Genomic DNA, 9,805 nt, shown 5'->3' with positions numbered 1-9,805 from the left:
GCTGAGAGTAGAGATAAGAATCCAACCTTGGAGGATAAGTCCAGAGGCTAGAACACACCAACCTAATGTTAGGCTTTAGTGAGCAGGTAGAGAAAGAGGGATCCACATAGGAGACTGAGGGGGAATCATATAAAAGATAGGAGAACCGTAGGAGATTAGTGTCATGGAAAGCAAAAGAGTGCCTCCAGAAGGCAACGAAGGCAAATGCTACAGCGATGTAAGACCTAAACGGAGTCCACTAACATGTAAGCTCCAAGAAATACTTTATAGCACCACGTCCTAGAGCCTGCAACATTGCCTGGTTCAGAGGAGATGCAGAATGAAATCTCATTGAATGAATAAATGAATGTGTTGGATATGGCCATTGAAGGCCATTGATAACCTCTGTTGTAGTGGTTCTATGGTGTTTGGAGATGAAAGCCTGGCAGCTGTGTATCGAAAAGTAAATGAAAGGAGGGGGTGAACTTGGTTAACAAAGGAAAGGAAGAGATAAAGAGCTTGCAACTGTCCCAGGGTAAGGGAGGGCTTATACTGAGTGGGTCAATTTTTCTTCTTAGGATGAAAGAGACATTTGAGTGTGTTTTTTAAGCTCTGGGGAGAAGGATCATTTGAAAGGGAAATGTTGACAATCATGATGAATTCCAAACCTCGCATTCACAATTCCCTGTCTTCCTGCAATCTCTTTGGTCCCCAGAGTCATAAGTGGCTTGAAGAAATACTTTCTCCTTGATACAAGGAGCAAACTGGTGGTTGTACCGATCACCTACAAGGAAGTCACTGCTGAGAAATCAGTCACTGCCCCTTACTGTGTCCTTCCTTCCTAGCACCAGACTGTAATTTCTCCCATCCTTCATAGCCTGGGCCTCTCAGGCATTACTGGATTTCGAGGCAGCCCACCCAAGATGAAGCGCCAATCTCTATCATGAGGAGTCCAGCCACGGGAACTACTTCCAGTTTCTCAGGAGTGCCTTCTTCCCTCATACCTCCAAGCCTCTTCTTCCTCTCCATCTCAACTGGCTTACCACACTAGAGAGCCCAGTGTGGATACCCTCCCCTGTGCCTCCTCTATCATGGCACTCATCACACTAGATGGTAAATGCTCATTTGCAATCCCTGCTTCCCCCGCCAGCCTAGGAGCTCTGGGAAAGTAGGGGTGCCTTGTTCTCTGTGTATCCCCAGTACCTAACACATAGGAAGTCTCACTCAAAGTGCGGTGCCACGAATGAATGAACAAACTCCTTATCTTTTTTCGTCCTGATTCTCTTCGTGAGGAAAGAAGACCCAGGCAAAGCAGCAGACTTGGAGCCAGGATCCTAAGAGTTGCTTTAGGATATATGCAGTGTCTCTCTAGAATCCCATCATTACCTATAGACTTAAGCTGCAAGCAGCCGGCAGACTTGGAGGCAGTGAAGACTACATCATAATAACTGTCTATTAAACTTCAAAGGGAGAAAAATTAAAAACACGAATACAGCTAATTGCTGGCTGCCACAAATTGGTTCCTGGGCATTATAAATGGTTTAATAGTTGGTCTAGATACCATTGCGATAGGTCCGTGCCATATATAAAGACAAACACAGAGAGATTCAGAGATAACTAACAGAGCCTGTGACCTCACCCAGTCGCAGCTCCATAGCCTAAAGGGAAGACTTTTACCAGTTCTGTGTGTTTGGCATAATTATCTGTCGCCAAGTAGCCAAAAATGACTCTCTTGTTTAACAATTACATTACCTAAAGACACCCAGTCTAGGTGAAACAGACGATACAATTACTATCTTACTATCCCAGGCTGAGAGTCAGGAGGCCTGGAGTCAGATCGGGCTCTGAAGCAACCAGCTGTGTGCCCACAGGCCAGTCGCCTGTCTCTATTACTCAATGTACTTGTTACAGTATATACAGTCATGTATTCTCTTATTCATTTATTTAATTTGTTCACTTATTCATTTATTAAGAACCTACTGCATTCCCGGCACAATGCTGGGTACTGGGGATACCTGGAGGAATAAGACGAAATCCCTGACATTATTACAGTCATACCTACAAAGGCATGCAGAGAAACCAAAAGAACACAGTATGACAATGCTGTTGAGGTATATACAGGCGCTGAAGAGGGCCCAGGGGAGGTCTGCACAGGCACTTCAGGGCGGGGGGCAGAGGAGGTCTGCACAGGTGCTGCAGGGGGGACAGAGGAGGTCTGCACAGGCGCTGCAGGTTGTGGGGGGCAGGGGAGGTCTGCGCAGGCACCCCAGGGGTACAGGGGAGAGGGTGCCTGAAACTTTGCTGGGAGAAAAGGGTTAAGTCTGGAGAGGGAGAGATCTCTGAACTGGGCTTTAAATGATTACAAGTTTGCCAAGTTAAGACGCAAGTAAACCCACTGAGGAATTAAAGGCACAGTGTAGCAGAGATACATGAAAAAGAAATGTTTAGGAAACTGAATGCTGGGGGGGTGTAGTTAGACCATTAGGGGCCTGCTAGGGTCAGCTAACTCTCTGGGAGGTCTCTGGGCATTTTGTAGGCTATCGGACAGTGGTTCTCAAACCTGAGGGTGCACCAGTATTATCTGAAGGCTTGTTAAGCCACAGACTGCTGGGTCCCTCCCCCAGAATTTGTGATTGAGAGGATCTGGGGCAAACAAGTTTTCAGGTACCAAAACTGCTGCTAGTCCTGGGGACACCCTTTGGGAAGCAGTGTATTAGGGAGCCTGCCCTTTTTTTTTTTTAAGTGTATTTATTTTGAGAGGGAGAGGGAGAGAGCAAGAGAGAGCAGGGGAGGGGGCAGGGAGAGGCGGGGAGAGAGAGAATCCCAAGCAGGCTCTACACTGTTAGCGCAGAGCCCACCCCAGGGATCAAATCCATGAACTGTGAGATCATGACCTGAGCTGAAACCAAGAGTCTGATGCTAAACGCCTGAGTCACCAGGCACCGTGGGAGCCTCCCCTTCTGATGCTTGTATGAGCAGTTGGCTCTACACAGAGCAGGTTGGAAGGAAACAGGCGGAGAGCAGAGAGGCCACTAGGAGGCTTGTAGGGGATCCTAGAAATAAAACTTCTGTCAACTTCCATTAAGTCAAGAGACTCCAGTTCATCTTAAGCCCTTGTATTTATTTATTAGCTTGATACTGGGGCCTGAAATTTTTACCACTAGAGCTTTCTTCATTTGGATTCTCAAAGGCTTCCTATTTCAACACAAATACTTCTGGAAGAGGCAGCACATGAAATTGCTATGAGCTATTTACTAAACAGTGTTTATTCAACTAGGAGATCCTTTCTACGCCTGACTTGGATGAGATGCTGATCATTTTTAATCCCCCAGGAGAGGACTTGGGCTCCAGTGCTGGTTTGTGTCACACCCTGGCAGCAGGACACTGCCCAAGTCACTTACCTCCCTGAGCCTCAGTCTCAGTTTTCTCCTTGGTGAAATGGGGATCATAACAACACCTGCCACACAGCGTTTTTATTGTTGTTGTTGTTCATTTTTGTTTTTTTATGATTGCATTTAGAGAATGTATAAGAGCTCTTGGAAAGTATCAAGTGCCAAACAGAAGTACTAAAAGATATGTGCATGCACACACACACACACATAATACACAGTCGTATCTTTTAGTACTTCTTTTAGCATACTGAAAACTCCAGAAGATTCTCAATGCATCCAAGAAATTTGTCAAGCCTCTTGGTTGTTGCTCTCTATGTGTGTGCGTGTGTATGAGAGAGGAAGAAGGTGGGGAGTGAGACAGCATATGTCAAAGTGGAAGGAGGAGGCTAATATTTCCATTTTTACCTTTGGGCTTCGGGTCGTGTTTCCAACAGCATTTTAGAAGATTTCTACATTAAAAACAGATTAGGACTCAGAAGCTTTACAGTTGGTGATTTCTCCTTGCTATCAAATAAAAATTCTTCCTGGGGTCTTTAGGGACTTTCTGGGCTCTCTGTGGAATATTTACAGTTTTCCACAAGGCCAGGAATAGTCAGTATTGATGAGGCTCAGACAGAATGCATCCAATCCCTTGAAACAAATTCGTGTCTAGCCAGTTCTACAAAACCTTCCCTTAACCTTGGTGTAATTCTCCACCTCCAGGGTACTGAGAGGCCAGGTTTAAAGAACTCCTTTTACTAAATGTGATTGAAGTTTTCCTTTCGTCAGGGAGGGCTGCACAGAGGATGTAACATGTTATTCTAGAGTGCGTTGGCAGGCGCGCCCGGGAATGGCAAGCTATCAGCTTACCCACAAGTGAACAATTACCCGGGTGGCGTGGTTAATCGCACCAGCTTCACCACGGTAAAAGAAAAACAAGCCCCTTGTCTCAAGGAAAAGAAAGGAGGCATCTACCAATTTGTAAGAGGATAATTTCCTAATTATCCCATGAAAGTTGTTATTTCTGGTGGGTCCTTAAATCAGGTTGGGAAGGGTGAAATCTGATCCTTCCTTTAGTGATGAAAAATGTTATTGCTGGATTAGATTTTCAAATAGTGTCTCCCCCTACAGTCAAAGGAAGGATTTGCTTCTCTCCTCCATGTGAGTTGTGGAGGCAGCCAGCCCCTGTGGGTAGGGGAAGGTCCCCAAGTGGAAAGGCCAGAGCCCGGCACACTTCAGGTTGGTCGCAACTCGATGGTTTCATTAGTTGGAAAACCTCCCTCCTGGGTGTGAGGAGGTCCCAGCAGAATACATGACTCATAGCACAGAACCTGTGAAGGTTTTAGAAATGAAGCCTGCCTCCGTTTTTAACAACCATTAAATTCCCCTCAAGGCATCTTGTGAAAAAAGGAGGGGTGTTCTGGTAGTGATTATCAAACCATAACCAATCCCCAGCCCCACATGGAATACACCCAGATTATTGCCTACTATTCAGGAAAAGAAACTAACATTTCGGTAAGGCGGATTATGTGTTCCAGAACTTTTCCTTCTAGTGTCTTGACTCTTTACAACTCTGTGGGGCAAATGTAACAGCTACTATTTGCAAGTGAGGAAATGAGAAGGGCGGCCCTTGGCGGGGGAGGCGGGGCTGGTACCAAGAACAGCCAAGTAGGTAAAATGTGACTTAACTCTCCACTCCCTCAGGTTGCAGAACGGCCTCCCTCCACTCCTGGGATCCACTCATTAACTCAACAACTATTATTGAGCACCTTCTCCGTAGCAGGGCCCCTAAGAGGCACTGAGAGTATAGCAGTGAACAATCAAACACAAATCCTCCTTCAAGGAGCTTACACTCTAGGGGTGTCCATCCAGGGGCTTCAGGCCTTCTTTTTGGGCTGTTTGGAATTCTCTGTTCGGGGTCCCCTTCGGATTTCTGCTCTCAAGCACACCGGCACACACTCACGGACACAGAATGCTCATCTATGCACGCGCGTAGACACACTCTCTCCAGCGCGCCCGCAAGCAACACGCCCTGCCCCGCTTTGCAGCCCGCCTTCCATGCGCAGACCGGCACACGCACGGATGACGTGTACACGCACCCACGCACGGACGACGTGTACACGCACGCACTGCCCCCCCCCCCCCCCCCCCCCCCCCCCCCCCCCCCCCCCGCAGTCTCACGCCGGGTGTCTGTGCTGTGGTGCCTGCGGCTGACAGGCAGCAGCTCCGCCGAGGTCAGAGGTCAGAGAGCCGCATCGCGGGCCCTGCGGTGGTGGCGCCAACTGCGCCCGAGGCCGCGTGGTTGCTCCCAGCCGACTTCCTCTCCGCCCACCCGGCAGGCCTGGTGCCCGTGGCGCCCGGCTCAGGGCTGGCTTCTTTGGACTGTCACTCCCTCAGCAGCAATTACTGCGGGGCCGGGCCTGACGGGAGGGGAGAGGGAAGGCGCTCGGCTGGTGGGGCTTGGGCAAGGCACAGGTGGGAAACAATTATCAAGCTCTTTGGAAACAACCCCAGCCCTGGGTCTGTGGCAGAAACTTGGACTCGGTGGCCTGAAACCGGGCCGAGGAGCAGTGTCAGGAGGTGCGGGCCTGTCCCTCGGGGCTGATCGACTAGATGCTCTTTCTCACAAGGCATTTCAGTGCGTTGTTTGTTTCCAACCCTAGCAACTGCCTCCCGCGGCTTCTCGAAACAAACTACAAACTCTGCCGCTGCTGCCGCAAGGCCGCGCAGATGACCCGGCAGTCATTCCTTTCTCAGGCTGGAGCTTTCGCGGGAGCTCCCAGTCTGGGGCAGCTCCGTACCAGGTCACTTTGTTTTCTTGGGTCAGTGAGCACTTTTGAGAAGTTCTTCCAAGGCCATTTCCACCTTCGCGTCCTCTCAAGGAGGAGAAAGAGGAGAATGGCAAAAACGGGAGTTCTGTTCCTCTCCGCGCGGCAGAACAGCTTGTTGCATGCAGAACGCCCTAGCTCCGAAGGGCCCCTGTCAAGGTGGAGGGCATCCATCGGGATCCCACGAGGTCCGGGTGCGGTCTGCTTTGCAGTTCCATAGGCCCCTGGCGATGTTCTTTTGCAGCGCCTATGGTTCAATGTCAACAGCAAGGGACTCACACAAATCTGGTTCACCCTCCTCTGCCCGGCAGGAGTGAGTTCCAAGAGGAGAGAACAGTGTCTTTATCCTCTGCCAGGAACTTAGTTGAGGAGGTCGACAGAGAAAGCAACCCCTGCTGCTCTCTGCAAAGAGAGATGGGCACTAGCCGAAGGGCATTTATTCTCCAGCCAGCTGGGAGAGTTGGGAGCTACTGACCCTGTAGTTTGAGGAGAGAATTGTCCTCATTACCTATTAGCCCATGTCCCTGGGAGCTGCCACACATGTCCCTTTGAATTCTCACAGAGACTTTTCACCAGCTCTTGTCATCCCCATTTTACAGAGGAGGAGAGTGAGTTTCAGAGGGGTTTAAGCAGCTTGCCTAAGTTCATACCTAGCTGTAAATGGAGGAGGCAAAATAGCTTTATGACCAATAGGATTTCATTCTCCTGGTTCTTGCAAAGCAGTAGATAGGTTCGGGAGTAAGGATGGACTCAGTCAGGTCCAGCGCTGCGAGTTTCCACTCTGCCCTGTAAACAGTCCTTGTTCTTTTCGACCTTGTAGATTTCTCTCACATTGTTTCCCAACAGTGGACTGCTTTCCACCAGTGGGATTCCTACACACCGATGAAGGCCCCAGTAACAAACCTTTCCAGCCCTCTTCTTTTGCCTGTCTCCTTTTATAATGCAGCATTTACATTCTGTGCCATAAGCTCTAACCTTTCATTGTATCATCTCTTATGGTTTCATTGGTCTTATTTCATCAGCCAGACTGCTCTCCATACGGGCCAGGACCATGGTATAGCCCCTTCCATTATATATCACTGTGTTTCCCTCATAGTGCTAGGTACAAAGTTGTACTAGATAACTCTTGTTGGCTAATTGATCTGACGCATTTGAAATCGGCCCAGCGTGGGCCAAGGAATTTTGCTACAAGACCTTGAAAGGTGGTATTTTGGGGCTCGTGGCCATTAAATAGTTAGCAGCAACTCCCCCTCACTGGGTGGCTTGCCTGCCTGGTTCCTCCAGACTGTCAAGGAAGATCGCACCTGGATTACCTGAGAAAGAGAGACAGAGCTTCATTGTATTCTCCGTTCACATGAAGACATCCAACGACTGCCTAGATCAGGCTCTGCTTCTCTAACGCCTATGGCATGTGTGATGGAGGATAACTAAATGATATGCAAACAGCTAGACACAGGAGATAAGAGATCTGGCCTAAAATTGAAGTAGAACAAACAAAACAAGAAAGCAAACGATTGCTTTTCAGAGTATTTCTGTGTTTGGCGTTGAAGGTTTTGAGACTTTTCGAGTACATCGTTGGAGGCCAAGTCTCTACCTGTTACCCTGCCAGCTTATGTGAGTGCCCCTCTCTGACCTTTGCAGCTTATAACATGTATTCACATCCGTCATTTCATTTATTCCTCACCAAACTTTGAGAGGGAACAATAGTAACAACAATAGAAATGTTTATAAAATACCCATATCCATTTAATAACTGCTATATACTAGGCACCATTCTAAGGCCTTTATATATATTGATTCACTTGTCCCTCCTCATTTTACAGATGCAGAATCTGCGGCACTGAAGGTAATGATTTCAGACCCTTACAGCCTTCCAGGTGGTGAAGCCTGCCCTTGAACCCAGCTCTGTTGATCTACTACCTGGCAGAGAGAGGGACAACTGTCAGGCCTCCTTGCCTCATGCCTGAGGCTTCATCCAGTGCTCATTTCACTCAGTGCTTCCAGGAAACTCTCTCTTGCTGGCCTGTAGGAGAGCCCCAGCTTCATTCCTAGGGAAGGTGCAGTTGCTGGGGTTGGTATCCTGGGCTCAAGGGCAGAGACCGGAGAACCAGACTTAGAACCAGGGCTTGCTCTGCCACTTGCTAGCCAGCTGTGAACTTGGTCAGTTCACTGAACCTTTCCCAGCTAAAACATCTTCATCTGCAGGGTTGTTGTGAGGATCCAATGAAATAGTGTAAAGAAAAAAACATTTGTAATCAACTTCCGCTCCTGTCCCATTTCTCCTGGACGGATGCAGGGTTTACTTGTGGTGGATTGATACGGTTCTCCTCCTGAATGTAAGGAGGTGGGGTGGGGGGCACTCTGGAAAAGGAACCCTTACCCTGGTTATCATCTGCGGAGAAGGCCTGTGTTCAGACTGGAAGTGGGAACTCCAGAGAGCTCTAGAACCTCAACGTCTTTCTCTTCAGCCCGAACCCTGAGGACCTTAGACAGGCCGGAGGGTGCCCCTTGGAGACAGGTGGGGCTGGGCTGAGAGGCCTCCCTCCCTATATTGGGCCACAAGGTGCACACATTTGTCTGGCTTTAGGTCTTGTTCGTTGTTCCCCACTTGAGTTACATCTCGTTACAAGGCTCCTGCCTGGTCTCAGCTGTGCCACTGAGGGGAGCAGTGGCCCCGGGTCTGGGCCTCGTGCTGGCCAGCCCAGTGCGGTGCCAGCTGTTATGTGGTGGTGGGAATGTCCCAAGACAGAGGTGAATCAAGATTCTTTGGCAGTGAGAACCCTCAAAGAGGGAGATGCACCAAGTAAGGAAACTAACATTAAAGCCCTGCTCTGCCCGCAAGTTGCTTTGTGGGCAGCTGCTCACCTAAGCTTGACAGTAACGTGGAGAGTGGGTGTCTGAGAAAACTCAGTCTCGCAGAGGCTTGCTCCAGGTGCCCTGCGTGTGTGTGGCTGAGACCTCCAAAGCAAGGTCTGCGGGACTCACACGCCCATGCCCTCCACATGCTGTGCTGAGTACTCAGGACAGCTTAGCCTTCTGTGGCTCTTTGTTTCTCCTTGAGACAAGGGGGGGGGGGGGCGATGTTTATTTCATTGGCTGGGATGGTGAGATCTTTATCATGCTCAGAAACACTTATTAAATCCCTAATTGTATGTGGCACCGAGGAAAGCACTGAATAACTTTGGATACAGAAATAGTTAAGTGAAGTACACAGGCTCTCTGCCCTCTGGGAACAAAGGCTCTCTGGCATGTGAAGATGGCACAATGGCTCAGAATGCCCAGGTCATGGCTGCCATTCTCTGAGGCCAGCAAGACTCCCACTACAGCCACAGATGGCACCCCTCCCCTCAGCAAAGTGTGCCCTGACTGACTGGGAGGAGGGAGGGTTTTCACAAATCCATCCCCACTTCTGGGAAGTGCTTCTGAGAGCTTAACCAAGGCTTTGGAGGCAGATAGAGGTGAGTTTGAAGCCTTCTTATTAGCTGTGTTACCTTGCACAGCTTCCTTAGCCCCTCTAGGTTGCAGTTTTTTATCTATTAGACAGATGGGGATATTATTCTGTTAAATGAGATAATATATCTGAAAGCACATAGCACAATTTTCCAACATATGGTAAGGGCTCAATCA

This window comes from Hyaena hyaena, unplaced genomic scaffold, assembly GCF_003009895.1.
Source record: "Hyaena hyaena isolate Hyena2069 unplaced genomic scaffold, ASM300989v1 scaffold_171, whole genome shotgun sequence".
Taxonomy (NCBI): domain Eukaryota; kingdom Metazoa; phylum Chordata; class Mammalia; order Carnivora; family Hyaenidae; genus Hyaena; species Hyaena hyaena.
This window is presented reverse-complemented; position numbering follows the sequence as displayed.